Source organism: Diabrotica virgifera, chromosome 4 (genome assembly GCF_917563875.1).
Source record: "Diabrotica virgifera virgifera chromosome 4, PGI_DIABVI_V3a".
NCBI classification, from domain to species: Eukaryota; Metazoa; Arthropoda; class Insecta; order Coleoptera; family Chrysomelidae; genus Diabrotica; species Diabrotica virgifera.
In genome coordinates this window covers 53,571,080-53,592,728 of record NC_065446.1, presented here as the reverse complement: position 1 = coordinate 53,592,728, position 21,649 = coordinate 53,571,080, and the positions used below count along the sequence as shown (strand labels likewise).

The 21,649-nt window shown below is 31.8% G+C and overlaps 1 long non-coding RNA gene across 1 annotated transcript; it reads left to right on the top strand.

Moving 5' to 3' along the window:
• The first annotated feature begins 206 nt into the window (after positions 1-206).
• On the top strand, positions 207-3,849 carry LOC126883517 (uncharacterized). The gene is made up of 2 exons (XR_007697683.1): positions 207-3,135; positions 3,209-3,849. It is a non-coding gene; the product is annotated as an uncharacterized LOC126883517 (long non-coding RNA).
• Positions 3,850-21,649: the final 17,800 nt, after the last annotated feature.

Genomic DNA, 21,649 nt, shown 5'->3' with positions numbered 1-21,649 from the left:
TTTTTATTTTTGGTATTGTTAATTTTTGGTAATTATTGTTAATTTTTGGTACTGTAACTGTTAAGTATATTTATTTCGGTGAAATTATATAATAGAAGTATAACTTCTTACGTGCGTACAAAGTACACACACATTTTTTTTTTTTTTTTGTTGGGTGTATATTTTTTTATTGATGGAAATAAGGGAATAAAAAAAACATATAAATTTGACATATTGGTTTATTAACTCTACTATACTTCAAGAAAATGAGAGGTTAAAACCTCTGTATGATCTACTGATCATCATCACATCATTAGTTTATTCTTATATTTAATTAATAAACAATAATATATCAATCGACTTCATTATGTCTGTAAGACATAACGTGAACATGACAACTTGACAAAATGTTTGACTATTTTATTATAGTTTACTAAACAGTTACAAATTAAGAAGATAATTTTGGATACCAGTTAAATACATAGTACTGGAATGAGATACTTCATTCGATAAGTGTATGGCACAAGTAAAAAATCATCAAAACAAAAATCCTGGGAAAAAATCAGTATCAAAAGGCAAGGATAGTCGGCGCGATCCTTAAAAACTAATCACACACTTTATCAAATTTGTTCACTCGAACCAAACGACAGGTATATAGAAATTTGATCTTAACATTGCCCTAATCGAACAATCAATTTTATACAATATTACAAGAATAAACAACTTTTAATATCAACGTTTTACTTTAACAAAGAAATGAAATGTGATATTTCGTCCAAGATGGCATCGAATAAAAAACAAAGCTAAATGTTCTATATGCCTGTCGCGAATTCAACAATAAGGAGAAAATTTGTCCAATATCATATGTATTTTTCCAAAATATCATGCATACACTCTTATTATTTTACATTTAATGATCATTACATAAATATCAATATTATACATTATATTTATATTTTTCAAAAAATAATCTGTCAATTTTTATGCCAAATGTTCTTCTCCTTACTTCTGAATAACCTCGCCCTCTTACAGGATTATTGTGAATGAATTCCTAAAAGTAATGCCCATCTACCCAACATTTCTGACACTTCTACTTTCACTATCTTTAAAATTGTTGTATTAATAGACGCGCGGCACGCACCCCCAAAATAACATGGTACTGACCACGGTTAGGTGAATGGCTAATTTTGGTCTAACTTTATGTTTTTGATGGCGCTGAAAACGAAAATGAAGTTTATTTTGTTCAAGTGGGGAAACAATGTCAAAAACGCAATTTTACCCTAAAAATAAAAAAAGAAATCATGTTCTTCTGCGAACTCACTACAACTCTATTCGGTTTTAATATTTTTTTATAGCATATATTTTACAGCTTTCTGAAGACCATGGGATCTGTTGCAAGCCTTCGATCATATTCTAATAAGTTATGATTTTTTTAAAGTAAAAGGTGAACATTCGTGAATTGCAAAGTTAAATCGCAAAAGTTGAGTGACAAAATTTGAAATTTAGATTTTTAATCACGTTTATGTTAAAATATACAGAACAAAGAAGTTTTCTCGGGAGTTTTAGATCAAAATGTTTTGTAGCAAAAAAATGGTGTGACTTTTAGTATGGACGTTAACTGCAGCTTTGCAAAAACACGTATCAAGTGCTGTTTTTGGCAAATAAATGAATGGGATCAAGCTTTTTTTTCTCTGATTCTGGCTTTGGTTTAGAACTAGAACCTTTAGCCACGTAATTATATAACTTATTACTAAGTCAGGGGAGTAATGTGTAGTGTGTGTGTTGAGTAAGTGTCTTGTTACTTTGCAAAGTCGACGTCATTGTCTTTGCAAAGAGACGCTAATTGTTTCCGAACGTCTGCGGTCCCTCCGGTGAAGGGATCAAGCTATTTGTCAAAATATAATATCAAAAATGTTGCTGACTGTTGTTGGTTACTCAATGATGAAGTTTTGAGCCCAGATTACTATGATGGATGTTCAGCGATGAAAGTTTTACAAAAATGTTTTTGTTCATGCAAAGGAAAAAATCGGTGTAAAACGGATGTCTTACATGTAAAGTGCTCGAATTAGAATGTTGTGATAGTTGTACGTGTAATAGTTCAGGTAGTAATAAATTAGAACCTAAATTATAATTAGAAATTTTTGACAATGTTTCCCCACTTAAAATTCAAAATAAACTTCATTTTCGTTTTTTAGCACCGCCAAAAATATAAAGTAACGCCAAAATAAGCCATTCACTATCCGTGGTCAATATCTCGAAAAATAAGCGTTATTTTGGGGGTGAGCCACTCGCCTAATTTCTTTGCAATAAGTAGATTAAAATGAGATTAGATATGTTGGGCAATCAGCATATTTAACCTAACCAAAGGAGCTATATAATCGTAGCAAAGATACGTTTAATGGAACTCCTGGTTATTGTTCATAATAAACTGATGGAAAACAATTGCTTTCACATATATTGAATTATCGTACTCTTGTTTTCCCTCAGAACTATTGCAAACTACTAACGTTTGCATATTTGTGATGTGACTTTTAAATAACAATCATTACTAAAAATATCACAAAATTGTTGTTGATAAATGAAAAAATAATAATGAGCCACTGTAAATATATACAAAGTAGGTTATTATTAGAAATAGGGCGATGGCTAAAAAATATTGTACCTTATACAGATTTCGTCAAAGGTTTTTAGGCTAACATTAGATAGGAATCAGTAATAACTTTTAAAAAAGCTGGCACTCGATTCCATATTTGAATATGGTATTCTACGTTATTTCCTAAAGTCTGCAAAATCCCAATAAAGTAGAACCGAATTTTAACCACTTTATTTTATGTTATAAAAGGGGATTCATTGGAAAGAGGTCCTTTTCTACGTGGCTCACTTCACCGAAAATCACTCTTGAATTACATTAATTTCAGGTAATTTTATCGGCAGATTTTCAAAAAATATACGATTAACAACTATTTGGACCTGCAGAATCGTCACTTTTAGTACTCTTTGTCTTAGTATTTAACAGGATAATCTACGTAAGTAATACAATGTATTTTGCTGCATTCCAGGACGTATATCACTCGTTTAAGATAGATTCTGTCCATGTAGTGGAAGAATTACTAAAACTTATACCATAATCATAATTTTGTTATGATTATTATCTAGGTGTAAAAACATACTTTTATCTAATCACATGTAGTTATACCATAATCATAATTTTGTTATGATTATTATCTAGGTGTAAAAACATACTTTTATCTAATCACATGTAGACCATTAGAAGCAAATCACACGTCATATTTCAATATATAGTTACTTTCTTTAGGTCACTATAATATGATTCTATATACTATTATATTAAACAAGTTTGGATATAATAATAAAACATTGAGTATAAAAGTAACCATCTTGCATACCTTAATCTAGGTCACTGATTAAAGAGTAAGAAAAACCACACAACATAACTATTATTGTCAGTTACCCAACAACAAACAAAACTTTAACAAAAAACACATAAATATATAAAAAATATAGTGAAATTTTTTTAAGAAAAAAACTATGAATAAATGAAACAATAGGCAACTGACGAGCCTTAGGAATACTTAGGTATATAACAAGATTTATAAGCAAAAGAGTGTTAGTTTTAAAATTTCTGTCAGCAGAGGCTAAGGCAATTATGCAACAGCTGGCAAAGCTCAGCAACATTTTTGAAAAGCTGCATTGGTGCTTTAAAATCATCGATGTTTCATCAAAAACGGTTTTTAAGGAAACAAACCTTTATTAATTGTGCATTAAATGTTCCTGCGTATAGTTTCTTTAAACTTCTGATTTGCTGTATTAGTAAGTATTTAGAACGATGCTATGGTTGTGGTCTAAATTTACTTTTTTAAAAAAGGACATTAATCTGAAGCCACAAAACGACAAAAAACAAAACAAATGGAATCTATTACATAAATATCTCACTCTATTTCATCTTTATAATAAAATATTTGTTCTTTGAAGAATTAACCCATTGGACTCTGTGTTGTCATATGGCAAGATTAAATCTACGTCACTTTACTAATGTTGGAGAGAAGGAATAGTCGTCACAGTTTGGATAAAGTTTATTAGCTGTACAATAAAATTCAACACGCTTTTTGTATGGCATGTAAAAATCAGTTTATTTTTGCTGTTTATAGTAGCTACTGTGATTCAACTTTTACTAATTTTAGATGTGAACTAACACATAGACATTAACTAATTTATATTTATTATTAATAACTGCTTTCAGTTATATTTCAAGTTATATTTGAATTACATTATTTTTATAGACATTTAAGCTAGAATTTGGAGCAATTAATGAATTAGTTTAGTAGATGCAAATGCCAAAACTTTTCTGTTACCGTATGACAAAGATGTGTTTTTATTCTTAATTTTTATTCAAGCTCGATTATAAAGATGTTAGATGCTGATATACAGGGTGTCCCAAAAAGATTGGTCATAAATTATACCACAGACTTTGGGGTCAAAAATAGGTTGATTTAACCTAACTTACCTTAGTACAAATGTGCACATAAAAAAAGTTATAGCCCTTTGAACTTACAAAATAAAAATCAAATTTTTCCAATATATCGAAAACTATGAGACACCTTTTATTGGAAATATAGGTGTGACATTCTTATGGTAGAAGCCTCTTTAAAAAAAAATTATAGTCAAATTTGTGCACCTCATAAAAATTTTATGGGGGTTTTGTTCCCTTAAACCCCCCCTAACTTTTGTTTACGTTCCAATTAAATTATTATTGTGCTACTATTAGTTAAACACATTATTTTTAAAACTTTTTTGCCTCTTAGTACTTTCTCGAAAACCCAGTTTTTATCGAGATATTTTGAATATTTGTCAAATCCACCACATATTTGTATATGGAGATGTACGATTATAGAGATAGAGAGGTAATAATATGAAAATAATATTTTATAATGTTACTTAACCATATAAAAATATGTGGTGGATTTGTCAAATATTCAAAATATCTCGATAAAAACTGGCTTTTTGAGAAAGTACTAAGAGGCAAAAAAGTTTTAAAAACAATGTGTTTAACTAATGGTAGCACAATAATAATTTAACTGGAACGTAGACAAAAGTTAGGGGGGGTTTAAGGGTACAAAACTCCATAAAATTTTTATGGGATGCACAAATTTCACTATAACTTTTTTTAAAGATGCTCCTACCATAAGAATGCTACACGTTTATTTCCAATAAAAGGTCTCTAATAGTTTTCGATATTTTGGAAAAAATTGATTTTCATTTTGTAACTTCAAAGGGCTATAACTTTTTTATGTGCACATTTGTACTAAGGTAAGTTAGGTTCAATCAACTTATTTTTGACCCCAGAATCTGTGGTATAATTTATGACCAATCTTTTTGGGACACCCTGTATAACTAGATATAAATTGATATGGTTGCAACCTGCAGCTCTATTTTCTCTATTTGCTTGATCTTCCACTTCTGTTTCGAGCTTTCCGTAGCTAGATAGTGTGATGCTTAAATTTTTAAACACTATCACTTTTCTATGATCTAACCCTCCAGCTCTAATTTCTAAATCTTAATAGATTTACTGTTATAACCATGCAATTTTTCTTTTTTGGGGATATTATTATGTTACATTTTTCTGGCGGTTATATTAAATTGGTGCAGCATACTACGTTGTAAATCATCTTCATTTTGAGTATTGCATCGTCTGCATAGCACATTCTTTTTAGTTCTTACTTTTTTTAATATTTCATCCATGATCAGGTTGAAGAATAAAGAACTCAGAGAATTGCCACATTCAATTGGGTTAGTTAGTTCTTCTCATTTTTTTACTTTTATTGTGTTGTTCTGGTAGATACATTGTTATTTTGTAATAAGTAATTCCAGGCATGGCGTTTTGGTAAGATTCAAATGAGCGATATTTGAAACAACACAGCTTTAAAAAAGATGAAATGGTTGTACTTTGCAGAAAGATATTGAAAGCAAAAAATAGGGCGGGCACATTATACGAATGTGAAACAATAAAAAATCTCTCGTCTCTGGACGTTTTCTTACATCTGTTGAAAATGTGCAAGACTGTGATTATTGGTTCAGTATTCAGTTTGAGATTCAATTGGATGATAATCTTTTGGATTTTTTTCATTATTAGTACGTCGATACTAATTTAATATCTTGAGACAACATTAAGAACAGGTACAGAAATTTTTTTTAGCGTGTGGATATGTAGTTTTTAACATATATGAATAAAATAGAAAATAGTTTATGATAAAATAAAATATTAACAAAAGTTTTATAATTTGAATCGATATATAAACCATTTTTGATGAATCAGTCGAATTCTCTGGATGTGCTATAAAGCTTACCATCTTATATTGTGACAAAAAACGAAAATTATTGCTATAATATACGAGAAGAATAATATTTCGTGTAAAAATTAAACTGACAAAGAGAGAGATTTAAATCAATTAAAGTATGTCACAATGATTGGATGGTTGGCAAAAAAATTAAGCAAATTTTGATAAAAAAATTTGTAAAATTACCGAAATTGTTAAACTAAGCTCAATATAATGTATCAACAACAACCGTAACGAAAAGTAAATAACTCAAAGGGCCACCAGAGGAAAATATCAAGTTTTTGTATTCGATAAAAAATGGAAGCCAAAATAGTTTATTATAGATCTTCCTCCTCCATTCCCTTTTTATAATTTACGTAATTAAAAAACTGAATTGTAATAATCGTAAAAAAATAAGCATAAGCAAAAAAATGATATAAAAAAGCATGTAGAGGGTCTTAAAGAAAAACCGCATTAAAGAAACGCTAAGGAGTAGCTAAATCTATATCTATGTTAAGTATAGAATAAGTGAACGTTCATACTAGGGGCATGCAATGATAATGTTATATGTTAGGAAAAATTATTCTAAGGTTAAGCTATATACGGACTAATAATAATAATAATATAGCAGTGGGTATATTAATATGTAATATTTTCTGACTTGTGCCTCTCACAAAACGCACAGCCGCCATTGTACCAAAAAAACATATCAGGAAGGGCAGGAAGTCTAGCTATGTCAATATCTAAAAACAAACCCCTTTTGACTTTCATGTGTACAAGATAAAATTGAAAATTTTAATATTTAGAATTGGTTACGCTAGTTAAACAGAATTACTGTCTTGATACTGTTGTATTGCAACTTCATTTACTGTAAGATTTGTCATAACCAAACTCTATCTTCCACGTGATACTCACTACACGTTTTGTGAGGAACATAAAATCAGAAACAGCAAGGGGCACGATTTCATAGGCGTATACAGAAGGGCGCAAGTTAATCGATTTTTTATATTTAATACGCAAATTATCCATGTCAAAACGTGTAGCCCGATATTTTCTGCGTAGGCCCATGTATGAGTTGCACAACCCAACAGAAGAGCTAATCTAGCAACCGATGCAAATGCACTATAAGCAAAGCAGAGAACCGTGCTCTGATAATGTGGAAGCTCTCACTCTATTTCTTGGTATTAAAGGGAAAGACTCCAGGAAAAACATTGGTCCAAAACATTCATCCAATATATCCGAGAAAAATCTCTATCTTAGACTGAGACATATTTTAAACAGTTGAAAGACTGATAAATTTTGTACACACTTGAATGAATCAAGGAAGTGAAAGAATGGTCTGTAAAAAGCATTTATTTCCTTAGCTAGGTGCTTTCGACCAAATTTTCATCATCGGATATAATGCTACAATCAAATAGGAATCTTCTAAGAAAAGGATGTATAAGTACAAATTTTTTTGTTAACTTACGTGAATAGAAGATAAAAAAGACCACTACAAGTTCATGTGGATGAGCATCTTAACAATATCTAGCTGCATTACAATATATAATCATGTATACGTATGCACTATAGTTGTATTCCATACAACCCACACACAGAAAAAACAGGAAAAAAAACGACCACGCAAACGGTACAAACACATTAAATCTTTTTGAAGTTATACATCTTTACGATCGAGAGTGAAATTTTATAATGCAGGGCGCATGCGCACACAGACAGTATGTAGTTCGTTGCTAATCTTTTAAAATATGTATGTATCAGCGCTGTCAGCGCAAATAAGTCATTGAAAGGATATATTACTGTTTTTAGTAAATGTATTATTTATTATAATTTTTGTGTCTTTGGATTTGTCTTCCTCGGGAATAAGATGTTTTATAACAATAGTAAGTATATTTAAAGTATTTTTGTATACTTCACTTGGTCTATTAAATTTGTCAGTATGTATGAGAAATCTTGTAACCTGTCAAAGCAAAAGGAATATAGCTCAGTGGTAGAGCATGTGGTCGGACGTCGAGAGGTCCCGGGTTCAAATCCCGGACGATTCATATTCTTTTTTTTTAATTTTTGGTATCGTTGTAATATTTTTTTTAAAGTGGTAGGTAAGAAAGTTAGTTTAATATTTAAATAAAATACAAATAACCTGTTAAGTATATTAATTTAGTTAAAATCATAATAACAGAGTATAACTTCTTACGTGCTTATAAAGTACACACACACATTCTTTTTTCCTAGTCTATCACCCAACCATCATGACCGAAGAGAAATAGCTGACTGACAGAGTTGGCTCTTCAAATCTGTTTTTATCTGTTTCGTGTTGAGGTTTGACAGTTGATATTAAAAATGAATATTTTTGAACATTTTTACAAAGAAAATTGAAAATCTATTATAAGAAAATGTACCTTAGATGTCCGTATTATCCAATTAATAATTTATTTATTTAAAAAATTGATCTGAAGACTAAATGGCCCCAAATACATATACATTGTGTTATGCTAAAAATAACCAAAAACAATGAAAAAATTCGATTTGTTAATTGTGAATGGTATTGTTTTTCTCAAACATCTCTTATTCGCACAATGTAGGAGCTATTGGATGTTAATTCTCTTATCTTTCTGTCAAAAATGGAAGTCTTTAAAATGACCTTGACAGTGTGCATTAATATTGTATAAATATTGTGTTAAATCACTCATATGTATAGCAGAGATATTAATAGTGATTCCATTAAATGTCTTGATTCTAAAATGGGTACATTCTATATCTACTACCCTTAAGTTTGTATTAACTGATAAAACAAAGTTCAAACTGTCAGTCAGCTATGTCTCCTCGGCCTTGATGGTTGGATGATACACCCACGCAATGAAAAAAGTTTTAACGTGTTTGTAACATTTATGCGGCCGTTTTTTTCCAGTTTTTTCTCTTTGGGGGTTGTACGGAGGACAACTATAAATAGTGCATATGCATACATGATTATATATATTGTAATGCAGCTAGATATTGTTATGATGCTCATGCACATGACCTTAACTAGTGGTATTTTTTTATCTTATATTGACATAAGTCAAAAAAATTCCTCTTCTTTTTCCTAATCCTTTGCCTATAAGATTCCTTTTTGATAGTAGCATTAGCTCCGATGATGACAATTTTCTCGAAATCGCTTAGCTAAGGAAATAATTAGTTTTTACACACTTTGATATCTTATTTTTTGCTTCCTTGATATTTTAGACAAGTAATTGGTTTATTTAACATGTAGAATCAGTTCGTATTGGGAAACTGTCAGAAAGCAAACGCAAGCATTTTTATTTGGTAGGTAACTGAAATTGGGAATAATTTTACGTATGGCATTAAAAAGGAATTCTACAATTGGAACAGAAAAGGTCAATGTCAAAGCCTTTAATCCACGGGACTTTTACCGAATTAGTCAGATGCTTGAATCACTTGGACCACTGCTCATTATTATATTATTAACAAATTCTTTTTTAAGTTAATTTGTTATACCTAATAATTTTTGAACGCTATCAATAAGATGAATAAAGTAACTCTTCATGCGAGTTTGTTTTTAGTTTACAACCTAAAAACTATTTACAATATATAATAATACATAACAGCACTGCATACAGGAACTAAAACATCTAGTATCAATCTGACATTTAATTGAAACTATTTAAAATTTTCAAATATATCTGTCTGCTCTACTAACAGTACCTATACAGGGTGTTAGTAAATAAGTATGACAAACTCTGAGGGGTAATTCTACATGAAAAAATAATGACAGTTTGTTATATAAACATACGTCCGCAAATGCTTTGTTTCCGAGATACGGGGTGTTGAAATTTTTATTTCAAACTGCCAATTTATTTATTGCTCTAAGACCGCTTTGGCTATGAAAATGAAATTTGTTGGATGTTAAGAGGTTGTTATTATGCATGGTTTGACATAAAACTAAGAATTCTGTATTCATCATTGGCGCACATGCGGGTAATCGTCTGAATTCTTTTAAATATAAAAATAGTACGCCACTGAGATATTACAAATTAAAAATAATTTTTATATTTCACGTGTATTTTATGATAAAAAAACCTTTCTAGTCTTTTTTTTATATGGTGCACCATTTTTATACAAGAAAATATTACATCTTGGCGCGTATTTTTCATTTCTCAATACATTATGAAGAACTATCCAATACAATAATACTAAATTAGAACAAAACAGAAAATATCACTAATAAGATTTTAACTAGGTGCAAAGCTACAAGAAATTTTCAAAATGACCTCCTTTAGATGTGACAGAAGAATTTTATATTCGTCATTGGCGAGCGTACTGTAATGGTCTGAATTTTCTTTAAAGATAAAAATAGGACGCCACTGAGATATACCAAATTAAAAACCATTTTTGGCGCCGTTTTGATGAAACAAAAATAGTAACGTTTACAAAGAATTTTAAATAAGTGTCTATGCATATGGAAACTAACACCTCGAATACTTTATAAGCGTTAAGATGTTTATTTTTTTGTATAAAAACGGCGCCTCATATGAAAAAAAGATAAGATATATTTTTTGTTACAAATTATACGAGAAATTCAAATATGATATTTAACTTGACATATCTCAGTGGCGTACTATTTTTTTCTTAAAAAAATTCAGACTATTACCCTTTACGCGCGCCAATGATGAATATAAAATTCTTCTGTCATCTGTGAAGGAGGTCATTTTGAACATCTTTTGTAGGTTTACACCTAGTTAAAATCTTATTACTTATTCTTGATAATGTATTAAGAAATGAAAAATACGCACCAAGATGTTTTATTTTTTTGCATAAAAATGGTGCACCATATGAAAATAAGACAAGAAAGGTTTTTTATCACAAATTTAACGTGCAATTTAAAAATCATTTTTAATTTGAAATATCTCAGTGGCGTACTATTTTTTTCTTTAAAAAAATTCAGACAGTTACCCGTATGCGCGCCAATATGAATACGAAACTTTTATTTGCATGTCAAAAAATGCGCAATAACTACCTGGTAAAACTCAACAAATTTCATTTACATAGCTCATCTGGTCTTAGACCAATAAATAAATTGGCTGTTTGAAATAAAAAGCTCAACACCCCGTATCTAGAAAACGAAGCATTTGAGGACATACATAGAACAACCTGTCATTATTTTTTCATGTAAAATTACCCCTTAACGTTTGTCATACTTATTTACTAACACCCTGTATTTAAATGTTGTTTAAAGCAGATCAAAACAAAGTTATTTTACGAATTACGTTACTTTCTGTTCGTAAAGTTTCTCTAGGAAAAACCATAAAAATATGGAGTTATTTATCTTCTGGTAAGTCAGACTGATTAAAGACGTTCGATTCATACCACCCGATCTCACAATCGGTACACCATCTCGCCCTTTAATACCAGACCATCTCGCATATAATTTTATTTTAGTATTAAATGCTTTTTCCAAGGAACATGTCTTGTTTGTTTTATTTGTTTAGTTTTTAACCGTTGTGATAGTGGCACTTGATTGGGAGATATCGAGTTAAATCATTCAGACTCACACAACGATTTTTTTGACTAGACCAATCTATATCATTAGCCCATGGTTCAAGATGTCATTGCTCCTGTCAAAAAACCATGTAGGCACACAAAATATATTTTCATAAATCGATAATTTCGGTTACATTTTTAGCTGTTGTATCTTATACTTAGAGCAATTGACCCAAAACATCAGATAGATAACTTCTAAATTTATAATCGGTGACAATGAATATGTCACTGTGCTTAGTGAATCCTTTTTTGGCATAAACCAAATTCTCCACAAACGTCTAATTCCTGATAAAAATGGTAAACAGTAAACACGATACAGTTTTTGCATTTATTTCTTTATCTTTTAAAGCTGCCTATCTTCTAGTGATGTTGGCGACCACATTGACATATCTTATTCTATTCGCTTCAGCTCGCAATAGATTAGCTGACGTTCATCATCATCATCATCATCATCATCATCATCATCATCATCATCATCATCCACCCTTCTGCATCCAAAGTTGAACATAGGCCTCCCCTAATTTCTTTCAGTTTTGTCGATCTTGGGCTTTCTGCAACCAATTCCCAGCAATCCTTTTGACATCGTCTGTCCATCGTGTAGGTGGTTACCTCTACTTCCTCTGTCTTCTCTTGTTCTCCACACTGTAATTTTTTGGGTCCACCTCCCGTCCTTCATTCTGGCTACATGGCCCGCCCAATTCCACTTCAGCCATGCTACTCGCTCTATGACATCTGTGACGCCTGTCCTTCTTCTGATTTCTTCGTTTCTGACCCTGTCTCTGAAAGTCAGTCCAAGTAGTGACCGTTCCATTCTTCTTTGGGCCACTCTAAGTTTCGTTACTGTGGCCTGGGTTAACGATAATGTTTTAGCGCCGTAAGTCATGACTGGAAGCACACGTTGGTTAAACTTCTTCTTTTCAAATAAGTTGGCAAGTTGCTCTTGAAGATGTCTGATAGAGCTCCATATGCAGCCCATGCTAAGGTGATTCTTCTCTGTAATTCAGCAGTTTGATTGTCCCTGGCAATTTGGATTTCATGCCCTAAGTATTTATATTTATGGACCAATGCTATTTCGTTGACGTCGACTTTTGGATCTTCGCTTGGTATCAGGTTTTGTGTTTTTCCAAAATTTATGTTTAAACCAACTTTTTTACATGTCGTCTGCGAATTGTAGGTTGGAGGGAGAGCCTTTCACCGTCGACATTTATTCTTTTGGCGTCCCACTCCAATTGTTTGAAAGCATGTTCAAGTACTACCGTAAAGAGTTTGGGAGATAACGTGTCTCCCTGACTAATTCCTCTTTTGATTTTTATAGATTTGGTATCTTTGTGTAGTCGGACGGTCATGGTTGCATTATTGTATATGTTCGCTATCAGTTTGGAGTTAGTTTGGAGCTGACGTTAGACCAGTTCATTTCCTAAGATTGGTCAGCCAGGATATACGTCTACGTCCAGGGTCTCGTTTGCCTCCAATCTTGACTTGTAGAATCAACTGTAGAAGTCGGTATTTACTATTACACATAATGTGGCCAAAGTAAGCCAATTTTCTGATATTTATAATGTTAATAATTTCTTTTATAGCTGTTCGTATAAATGTTCGTTTTTTCTTAGCCTCTGGAGAACAGTCGTGTTAGTTGTGTGGTGTATAAACTATATTATGATACCATTATCTATCGATAGCACCACATTTCAAATCCCACTAATAATTTGATGGCATCGTCTGTAAGACTTCAGCTCTCTTCTCCGTAGAGGAGAATCTAAATGTATTTCCTACATATATGTCTTATAGTGTTAAGACTCAGATAAATAGTCTTCTTTAATCGAATTAGTTAATAATTTCCATTGTTGTTGAAGATGTTACAAACAGTTATGTTAAGTGGGCATTCAGTTACACATATTAAGAGATGTTCGCTGGTATTCTTTTTAATTAGGATTTCATCGACAATTAAAACCTCCTTATTCGGTCATTTTAAATGGCACAACTGCTCTAAATTTTTCGTCCAAAGACTCAAATAATTAAATAGCCATTATTTTATCGTTGTTTGGTTGTTTTAATTTAAAAATATATAGTCTTCGCTGAGTTAAAATAACCTATCGATTTAGAAAATATATTTGTTAAGCTAGTACAACTTAATAAAATTATAAGCCCAAACGAGTAGTAATAGTTTGGATTTGTGCCTGGGTAGTGAAGGATTTTTAGAAATGATGAACGAATAATATTAATGTACTGTTTCATCAGAATGATTTTAATCCAATTTATTGAAAATTATTTTAAAGTTGACTATTATCCAAAATTTTAAATTAATTTCAAAATAATTTTTTCGGTTTATCATTGCAGCTACATCTCCATATAAATAATTATTTGTTGTGGTAGATGTAATTACTATTACAACATTATGAGAATATTCAAATGTTTTGCCTCAATGATGACAGATATTTCGAAAAAAAGGATGTTATGTCATTTACATTCTATAACCCTTACATAGAAGCTGACTCGCAGACCTTTTAATTGTATTAAGCTGCACTGTGAATTACTTAGTGAACTAGAACCCTTAGGTATTAAACCAACCAAGTTAACACATTGATTCGTCAGTCTTCTTTAGAAATTGAAGAAATATAGCTTTGTGTCATCTGGACATATTTCGTTGTAAATTTACTTTAAATTTTACTCAAATCTTATCAAAAATTATATGTCATGTAAAGGGTGGGGGCAATTGTGCTTTTTGGGGTTTGATTTAATAACCATAAGGGATTTTTACCGATGCTATAAATTGTTAATATTTTAGAATATGTATCATCCAACACCATTAAAATCACAGCAAATATACAAAAAATTAAACAAAGATTACTTAATAACACAGTGATAACCATCACATTGGAATAAATGAAGATCTCCGTATATCTCCCTGTTCGACAAAACTTTTTCCACTACCCTAAAGTATAATCTACGTATCGATTTCTATATCAGTTTCTACAAACATTTTGTGGTTTACTTCAACCAGACTATGGCCACAAATTAAAGAAGACCATATTCGGAAAATATAATTCATATTTATTACTCGTCAAGCCTAGGAATGATTTTCGAAATAGTTTATGTCAGCGCAGAGAGCAGACAGAGAAAGTATTCGGAGAAAAAGAGACGGATGAACGTCGACACTCGATTACATTACTGCATGATTGTAAAACGGTCGAATTTACTTCTCATACTAAGATAAGATCCGGTATTTTGCCGCACATCAGTGGGAGTGCCGACTGAAGGATTTTCAATCATTTCTAGTTTTAACAGTATATTATTACTAGAGAGCTTTATAATATCAACAAATTTACTCAAATGATGTTAAAATATTTTTAACTTTTTTTTATTACCTAAATGAACGAAAAATAAGAAAACTAAAAATATTCTGAAATCCACTTTTTTGGGGTTATGTATGCTACTGCTTTACTTGAAAACTTAGCATGCATGAGAATATATCGGATATCGCGTACGCTGTAGAACTTTTCCTGTACATTTTAATACTTAATGAAGTTAGTCAGAAAAGACTAAGTCGACTTATCAACCTACCCTTACATAAGGACGTAAGACTAGGGTGGGAGATCAAACAAGTTTCGGACCATTGTTAAGTTGGCCGCCCTCAAATGGGGTCTCGAATATAATGGTTATTTTACGTAGTGATTTGTGAGTTTGTTAAGTTTGAAATAGTAAATGGGACAGAAATATGGCCGAGCTGGTTAAAGGTTTTGATAATGTTCACAGTACTATTTCAATATTATTTTGCTTCCAGTATAAGATCTACATTATGTATATAGATAGAGAGAATTATGTGTGGACAACACAATAATATGCCGATCATATATTATGCTCACCAAGTAATTTGAATTTATTTTAGAAATTATTATTTTGTTTAACTATTTTGGATTGTAACATAGTTTACTAATGGAATGGTTGAAAAAAATTGTGGTTTGGCTGTTTCGATAAGCGTGTGAGATAAAAACATTTTGTCGTTACTAGTGCTTTGAGAAACCGAGCGGTGGTAACGAAATTTAACTCATTATTCAGAAACTTCTAAAAATCTTAAATTAATTCATTAGATATTTATTTATAAATCAATAAATATCAAGCACACGTTTAATTTCGTAAGTAGAATACCTTACATGAAGTAAACAACTCACGCAGGCATTTCTGCAAATAATAAAAACCTTATTTTGTAAAAGGTATATGTATTTAAAATCCCTAAAAAGGGCTGTATCGCAAAACGTTTTCGGAATCAATATTTCATCATCAGTGTTATCACAGGTTTACATGCTTTAAGCCACCAAACTGTACGGGTAAAAACCCTTAAATTGATTTTAAACAGTTGGGGTTACATTATATTATCTGATTTTGAAAGATGTTTAAAATATTGGTGAAAGATAGGTGACAACCCTTTAGGTTGTCACCTAAACTCTGCCATGTAAGGTTATACCTTCACTTTTCCAACCAATATGGTTGATGTCATGTGATGCCAGGGGTTAATCTGGAAATATTTTAAACATCTTTCAAAATCAGATAATATAATGTAACCCCAACTATTTAAAATCAATTTAAGGGTTTTTACCCGTACATTTTGGTGGCTTAAAGCATGTAAACCTGTGACAACACTGATGCTGGAATATTGATTCCGAAAACGTTTTGTGATACAGCCCTTTTTAGGGATTTTAAATACATATACCTTTTACAAAATAAGGTTTTTATTTTTTGTGATTTATGGTATACAGCCAGTACAGGAATTTTTTTTCCTTGTGATATTTCTGCAAATCTTAGCAAGGTTGTTTATTGTATAGCGATAAACTTGACACAGTAATGAAAAACATAGACAAACAATTTACATAACGATAGTAAATAAGGGAACGCGAATAGATGGGGAGTTAGTTAAGATTGGGGTTTGCTACCGTTTAGAGCAAAATGATATAATCATCAGCTGAGTACAATCCATATTAATAACTGTATTCAACCAATAATAAAGTAGAGATGATTCTTTAAGTGTATTCCTATCTAACCCCATACCAAGGGTAATCCACCCTTATTTTATTATACGGTCACAGCAGTTTCCCTTCGAAATAATCAGGAAAAAGTGAGAAATGTAAACGTAGGTGAATGGACAGATAGGAGACGACTTTACGCTGCTGGTTCATCTTTTTGAACTAGAGTAACTGGACTGCCGCTTTCCTTAGCTAAGAACACTTAGCTTTCACAATACATAATTCTAGTAGTGTATTATATTCCGATGAGTCGAGATTGTGTCTTAAAGGCTTAGGCAAACGTGTACAAGTGTGGCAACGTCCAGGCGACAGATATTCTCAAGCATGTGTTGCCGAGAGACATCCATTTGGTGGAGGGTCAGCTATGGTATGAGGCGGCATATCGTTTGACGCTCGCATAGAATTAGTCTGTATCTTAGTTTATGGTTATTCTTAGAGACGACGCAAGATTTATGCATGATAATGTACGGTCCCAAAGGGTAACTACTGAGTATCTTGACGATATTCAAATCACACATTTTATTTGGCTGGATTGCAGTCCAGATACCCATTCCATAGAACATGTTTGGAATGAGATGAAGAGACGTTTACGGAGTCATATGCCGGCTGGCTATATTGGGCCAATAACGTGACAATCTTCCGCAGAATGTGATCCAAAATCTGATCCAAAGTATGCCTCGTCGTTTGCAAGCTGTTTTAACAAAAAGCATATCACAATAAAATTGTCCCTTTTCAATATTTAGTATATCAAAGGAAAATTGTTCATTTTCATTACTTTCAATAAACTTTGAAGGACAAAACGTTGTTCTCTTTAAGCAAGCCGTTAGTAAACTATGTTATAACCGAAGATAGTTAAAAAAGAATCATTTTTAAAATAACCAAATTACTAGGTGACCGTAATTTATGCTCAGTATGTATAATAAAAGTGAGTTTAATACACTTATTCCTAGGGCAACAATAGGTAAATAATACAGATTTAAGTTACTTAAACGAGAATAATTTCTCAACGTCCGAATTTGGTCTTATTTAACCTGTGCTACTATTGTTCTACATAACAAAAGAAAATATACATTATACAATTTTTCATTTTGCGACAAAGTATTACACACACAAAGTATTTCATTAGAATGTATATAACAGTACATTTAACACAAGTATATAAATTATTTAACTATTTAGTTACATGATAAAGATTTACATTGAGAGTAGTTTCTATGACCGAATATTAGGCGTGCTAAAATATGGGTTATACACTTTGGTGTTGCCAAATCGCCAAAACAGTAGAAAAATCGCTAATATTTTGACATAGATATATTTGACTTATGTAATTATCGTTTACCAATATAATCAATGAGTATAAAAATTCCATTTAATTGTTTCCACAGAACAAATTTTTTTGTACTTTTTTCTCACAATTATAGATGAATATTTCTTGTATTTTTTTTTTTTAATTTAGAATATTGTAGTGATTGCCTGATTAAAATAATATAATACCGATTATATATAGTTTATACACAATTATTATTTTACTAACAGTGGCTTACAGCCATAAAAGCTACTTTTTAAGTATATAAAACACAACAAAAATTTAAGAAGAATACATAAATAACTAACAACAGAAAAATGCAAATTATATACTCTACACTTTAGATAGAAAACTAAAGTGATGATGTAAGTGAAATAATTATATAATATAATAAAACATAAAACAATCTTTTTTGGTTTTGAAACAAATTTTGGATAAAGAATGCTCGCTTGAATTCCACAAGTTTACAAGTATAATTTTGTTTTAAAATGGTGTAAAAAGAGTATTTATTAAAGTTATAATTTTAAAAATAGGATCTCTTCTGTAAGATTTTATAATATTTCATATTTTATTGTCTTGAATGTTTAAATGAGCGAATTTCACCGCTCTCTCCTGCGTTAAGCATGCATTATACCTAACAACACGGCTGGCTGGGCATAAGTCAGTATGCTAGTCGACCGTGAAACGAACGAATAGACCGTTTTTTTTTCACGTGTTTAGTATTAAGTTTACGTTATAATAATTGTGTTTTTATTGAAACAGTTTTACGGTCAGGATCTCGATCACGAAGTTAGAATATGTTAAACCAGCATTTTCCTGGACGGATCGGTAGCCGTGGATACGAACCGTGGCCTCCCAGGTCGACAGATATTACTACTTTTGTTTTTTTAATTTGGGGCCTGCTTAAGAACAGAGTTTTTGAACAGATATTCCAATATGTTTCTTCAGTTCCTAATTGCTCTTAGTTTTTCTGCAGCTGTTTGTTATATTGCGTTCAAAATGATTTTGTTTGCATAGTAGAAATAATGTAGATAATTTTGATTTTTAATGATTTTTTTTTTCTATCCTATTAAATCTAAAGTATGTTGACAATTTGTTGGTTTACTTTCTTGGTAGCACTTATATTTGAATGTGTACCTATATTTATAAAATGTTTCAGTGCCCATACTATAGACTATAGATATACATTATAAATTAAATTGATTTATTTCATTTTTTTTACTTCAAACACAGTGGAATTCAGGCAAAAAATTGTACGTTTGTATGTGTTATAAAATGCGTTTCAAGAAAAAAATTCGAAACGTCTAAAATTGAATACATAATTTTAGTTTGTACACTACTATCTAAATTGAATACATATGCGGTTTGGCCAGTAAGTCTGGTCGATATTGATGTCCAACAGAGAAAAATCAGAACTACAAAATATCAAATAGCACTCACACATACATTCATTTACAATTTCATTGAATTTTTGTCTTGCTATACTATATTTTTTTAAAAAACAAAAAAAACGAAACAATATAACACAAAAAGTATTTTTCGTCATTACATGACTATTTTTAGATATATATTATTGGTAATAAAAAGTTTCTATATAAACATTGTGATAGATAAATAAGGAATCGTTTCGTCGTTGTTAGTGGTGCAGGTAAGAGGCCAGAGCGGCCATGACAGGTGCAGGTGGCAGCGCTATGGGGATGTGGTAGTATTTACAGGCGGACCGACAGCACTGTCCCTTGGCAGCGTCACGGCAGACAGCCACTCGCTGATCTATGACTTCCACACCCTCTCCTAAAAACATCAAAATATTATATAAAGTATACCTACTACATATCTTTCAAATCTTAAAAATATTAAAAACCATCTTAAGGTGCGTATTTATTACGTTGGTGCTCCGTGTAACTGCTCCAATGGATACGGCATGTGCTCTTCTACATATAAACCGCAAACCGGTTGAATTACCGAGGGCGAGCGCCGAGCGGGAGCACCAACGTATCCATTATGTGGAACAGCTACACGGAGCAAGGAGCACCAACCTAATGGATACGTACCTTTTTAGATGTATAAAATATGTAGCTCAAGTGCATAATACGGTCGTGTTCTATAGATATGTTAGTGAAATTAAGGGCTCTGACGAGTTACCATTCATTTCCTAGCTGCTAATGGGACAATAATGGACCAAGAACAAACAAAGCATCCTTCGGAGTCTATTCCGATGCACGTGCTAGATACGGAAAGATGAAGAGTATACGAGAGAAGAAATAAGACATAGCACTGAAAAAGAAGAAAGGGAGAGGTCCATTATGGTGTGGAATGTTACGAGATGAGGAGAGTGTCGCAGTAGATCATGTCGCTGATTCCTAATCTGAGATGGATGACGCAAATCCACATAAGACATGTTTGTTTTAGGGCATATTTTTTACAGATTTAAAAAGGAAGAAAGTGACAAATCTCTTACTGCAAAATAATATCGGACAATGCCTCACACAGTCTATTGGTATGCGGTAGATGGATAGGCGAGATGAGCCTGCTTGAGAGAGAACTAGGTAGTAGGTGCAATCACGAACTGGTAGAGAACTGCTTGGGTCGTTAGATCGGTGGAGAGCAGTTCAGAGATATTTGACTTTGACGGTGAAGGTGTCTGAACAACCCCTGCGTGCAGTCTCGGATATTATCATGCCCACGCTGGAGGAATACTGCATAACTGGTTTGAGGTTGTGAGCTCATATTTATATCTGGGATCATTAATCACAAACACAGGGTCACTACAGGAAGAAATAAAACGTAGATGTGATCTAGCAAAAGTCGCCACAGCAAAAATGACCACAATATGGAAGGACTGTCAAGTTTCAAGAGCGTTAAAGATGAGGTTGATCAACTTCTTAACCCTCCGTTAGACGCTAGGATAAACGGAGCATCAAGAGTCGCTACGGTGTCAGAGACCGACAATTAAAAAAAATAGTTATTGCTATAAAATTCATACAAATATTTTATATTGTGTATAGGAATGACTGAAAAATATTTTTGAAAATGTTTTATTGAAAAACAACAGATATAAAATAAAAAACCCTAGTATAACAATATACATATTGTTATTTGTAATATAAAAATATTCGCTAGGAGCCATTTCCCATAATTCCAACAAACGTTTTTGTTCGGCTTCAAAGGACATCTATAAAATAAGATTTGACCAAAACCTACCGATAAAATGCAATAATAAGATGCTAAATCTTTAACTGAACTGCAAGTTATGCCAATAAAGTAATAACCACACCGTAGGATAGGAAGAGGTACAGAAAGTGGCGATAGAAAAAACCAGTTATTTTGTAAATCCCGAATGAATAATTCTGTCGTCGGTGTGTGACACCGATAGCGACTAACGGAGGGTTAATATTCCCAATACTGACCTACGGATGTGAATCCTAGACCCTGAGAAATTCGGAAAGAAGAAAGATGGACGCCACTGAAATGTT